Source organism: Plecotus auritus (genome assembly GCF_963455305.1).
Source record: "Plecotus auritus genome assembly, chromosome: 9".
Lineage (NCBI taxonomy): Eukaryota > Metazoa > Chordata > Mammalia > Chiroptera > Vespertilionidae > Plecotus > Plecotus auritus.
In genome coordinates this window covers 83467283-83471286 of record NC_137783.1, presented here as the reverse complement: position 1 = coordinate 83471286, position 4004 = coordinate 83467283, and the positions used below count along the sequence as shown (strand labels likewise).

Genomic DNA, 4004 nt, shown 5'->3' with positions numbered 1-4004 from the left:
CACTCAAAAGTTAAATTACTCTTTTCAAAACATACCGAACTCACAATACTTGCGAAAGTATTGCACTCACCAATTTCCCATCAACCTTTAAATCTGAACTTTTGTTATTAATCTGTATCAGTGGACGTTAAAATGAAGTCATCTTAACAAATGATGACTGTACAAATCAAAGTACAATCAGTTAATGTTATACAAGAGTATTTTACAAATATTACATATTACCTTGCAATTTGAAACATTACATTTCATATTAACGTGTACATTTATTTTAGATAACAGACTTCACATATTTAACAGCAAATAAAGTTTTAAAAATTGAATTCTGTGCATTAATTACAGCCAGCTCTATTTTACAGTCTATAAGGCTCATGTTAGCTCAGCACCAAAAACATCTACAGAACTGTCTAGCCAGACTTATTCAGACCTTGTGATGGTTTTTTAAGGTGGACGTCTGAGAAAATGCTTAAAGATCCTACTTCCAGATCTAAGTGGAATACTCATTTTGGCTGATCAAACTATGTAAAAGCTTGGGTTTTACCTTTTTATTTTCATTAAACAGATTTTTTTTCAAAGGGAAAAGAATACTTTTATTAAGTTAGATGATCAGTCTTTCAGTTGCATTTATTACACTGACACATCAGAGTAACCAGTGCCTAGCCCCTATCTTTCCTTAAAAATAGTTTTAAAAGGCAGCCACAAAAATATTTTATTTATTCTACAAAATAAGGTACAAAGAAGGATTGCAGCGATGAGCTTCCTCATGCACAAGTTCCAGTAACATCTCAGTGTTGTTCTGCCTAGTCCAGCATGGACGGACTCAAGGCAGACCCCGAGCCACACTCAGAGTTGGAAGTGTACCAGGCCGCCCCTCCCAGGCCTGCTCAGGGCCAGCCTCTCGCTCAGGGCCTTTGCAATGCCTCCTCACTGCTGCCTGGGCTGAAAGCCACAGTCCAGTTTCCAGAACCAGCCACCATCCCGACTCTTCTCTTCAGAATGTACAAAGTTTAGAAAAAGAACATGTTTGTCTTGCCATTTTCAAACAGGGTTTGTGCATATCACATGTAAGAGCACATTCCTTTTATTTTTTTCTTAGTTTTTACCTATGGTTTATTTTTTCTTTCTGTATATTTTTATTGCTATTTAAATTTTTTTAAAATACCTTAGTTACATATGTCCTCCTTTTTCCACCATTGACCCCCTCCAGCCTGCCCCCCCCAGCCCCAGGCCGTCACCACCCTGTGTCCATGGGTTATGCATATATGATACAAGTTCTTTGGTTGATTATGTCCCGCCTACCCACCCTCCCCTGCCGTCCTTCCGAGATTCTGCACTCTGTTCCATGCTTCCATGTCTCTGGATCCAGAGCACATCCCTTAAACTAGAAACTTTTTTTCAAAACACACAGGTACTTTCAGTAATCTTGTTTGTTCAAAGTATAAAATTCTTACACATTCAAAAAAATTGAAGACCAGTACCTCTGCTGCTTTTTGCCGGAGCACGTGACTCAACAAGCCACATTTAAAAACTAAGCTTCGTGCATATGAATGGCGCGAGAGGTATGAAGTTTTGCAGAGCCCTTAACATCATGGAGTACAGTAAGCATTGGCTAGACTCAATAGGAAGCGTATCAGCAAGCTGAGCAAAGAGACTTTCCCAAGAACACAATAGTTTTCCAGGCTTCGTGTCAGTCACAAAATGTTAAGCAACATGTAATCCTTTAATATTGCCCTGAGACATCCCATTCCTGACCATTCGTCTGCAAACCCCCACCTCACCTGGCCCCCCCGGGTCTTCCCAGCACAGCACGGCGGTTCTTAATTCTCCCCATTGCTAATGACAGCTGCCTCTGGCTCTGCTGCTGTCCCTGGGAGTCTTTCTTAGCAGGACTTGGGCTGTGCTTGAATGCACAAGTCCTACTCCTTCGTCCAAAGTGTGGGCATTTGGAGAGGGTCGCCGGGCGTAAGTTCTCCTGTGCTTTTCATTCACTCGCACCAGGTGCCATACTCCTTCAAAGAGGGAATCTATGGAACTCTGGGGAATGCAGCTGACCAGATGATGAGTGTCCTCTCTGAGCTTCATGCTTTCTGCAAAGACAGCTGATGTCACACACGTTCTTGAGTGGAACCTCGATTTCAGATCACATAGACTTGCTGTTATTTTATCAAGAGCAGACCCTGGTGTGGCATCTTGGGTAAATTTAAGGGAGTAGAGGGTGGCAGCCAAACCAGAGCCATAGGAGAACACGCCAGTCCTCTTCCCTGCCAGCTGCTGAGGCGAGTCCTGTGCAGGACAGAGGCGAGGGAGCCGTGCACGGAAGACATGACCATGTTTTCATTCTGATTGGATATGAGCAAAGATGCCTTTGTTTTCTGGTTAAAGAGGTCAGAACTAGCCTTCATAAATGCCTTTTCCACATCTCTATCAAAGTAGGTGTCTTCTAATTTAACGTCCCCAAAGGCTTCCAGGCCACTCTAGATGCTATTTTTATCTGTGTTCTGGTATTCAGGAAGTCATTCAGCATCATCTGAGCCAGAGATTTCTGAACCAGTTTACAGTAGGGTGAGTGGAAGATCATGACACTGAAAGCATTCTAGGTAAAATCTCTATCATGTCCCTCTTTCTGACACGGGGCATGGATCTTTTAGTGGTAGACAGAGTAGTGGTCTGATGCACTGAGGTATCACTGGATGGAGAGTTTCCCATCTACTATGGGACATTCAGAAAGCGGATTGGGCTTGTGAAAGTCACAGGCATGTTGCATGAAGTCCTCCTTCAAAAGTTAAAGGAGCATTTGGCCCAGTGATCAGAGCAATGTTTCTGACTCCACCTGTGGCATATGCAGCACTATCTCCTGCAACTACCAGGGTACACCCTCTATCCCCCGAGCTGGACATGATCCAGTTCACAGCATTGAAGACAGCGGCTGTACCTCTGTAGCAGGTGTTTGTGGTGTCTATTCCTTCTAGATCTGTGTTCCCAGACTCCTCAAAGAGCTGCATCAGATTGGTCTTCCCTGACTTGGATGTGTCCATGATTGTCTCTGTTCCAACTTCTAGCTGCCCAATGCAATCCTAAGAAAGGCTATTTCTATCCATGAGATTCTGAACCACAATCATGCAGAGCTGATATCTTCTCTGTCCATGCAGAAGCCCATCCTGGCCTGGCCCACGCCAATGGTATACTTTCCAGCATCTACACCTTCATACTTTCTCAACTCGGCTTGATCAACATATTAAGAAGGAAAAGAGATCTATAGGTCAACAATCCCCACATCTTTTGGCCAGCAGGCTTCTGTATTCAAAGGAAGTGACCCAGACAGATGTAAGAGCTGTGTGAGGGACAAAGAACTTCAGTCTTCAGGTCTGTTTCCTCCGTCAGGCACCAAAGATGCCTGGGCAGCAGTGCAGGAAAGGGAGTGAGCCTCGAAGGCCCGGGGCGCAGCGACTCTCCTCACCACACCACCAGCTTTACAGCCACCCACCCACTGGGTTCGGCACCACCGGGAGGCCATGTGTGATCTTTCATTTACACAGTGGAATTTGCTAATACTTCGTTGAGGATTTGTACATCGGGGTATTGGCCTGTAATTTGTTTTTTAGTGTCTTTCTCTAGTTTTGGTATCAGGGCAATGCAGGCTTAGTGGAGGAAGTTTGGGAGCTTCCTCCCCACTTCACTTGTTAGGAACAGTTTGAGAAGGACAGGTGTTAGTTCTTCTTTGAACATTTTGTGGAATTCACCTGTGAAGCTGTCTGGCCCTGGACTTAGGTTTGTTGGGAGTTGTTTGATTACTGATTCAATTTCATTTCTAGTACTCAGTCTGTGTAGATTTTCTGTTTCTCCATGATTTATGGAATTTTATATATTTCTAAGAATGTATCCATTTTTTCTAGGTTATCCAGTTTATTGGTGTATACTTATTCATAGTATTCTCTTATAATCCTTTGTATTTGTGTGGTGTTGATGTCATTTTTTTCATTTCTGATTTTGGCATTCTCTTTAAAATT

At 43.2% G+C, this 4004-nt stretch overlaps 1 pseudogene across 1 annotated transcript; it reads right to left on the bottom strand.

Moving 5' to 3' along the window:
- Window positions 1-1830: 1830 nt before the first annotated feature.
- Window positions 1831-3511, bottom strand: LOC308233577 (hydroxymethylglutaryl-CoA synthase, cytoplasmic-like; annotated as a pseudogene). Its single transcript has 2 exons — window positions 3455-3511; window positions 1831-3328 (listed from the first exon to the last, which is right to left on the bottom strand). The product of its transcript is annotated as a hydroxymethylglutaryl-CoA synthase, cytoplasmic-like (transcript).
- Between the last annotated feature and the right edge of the window lie 493 nt (window positions 3512-4004).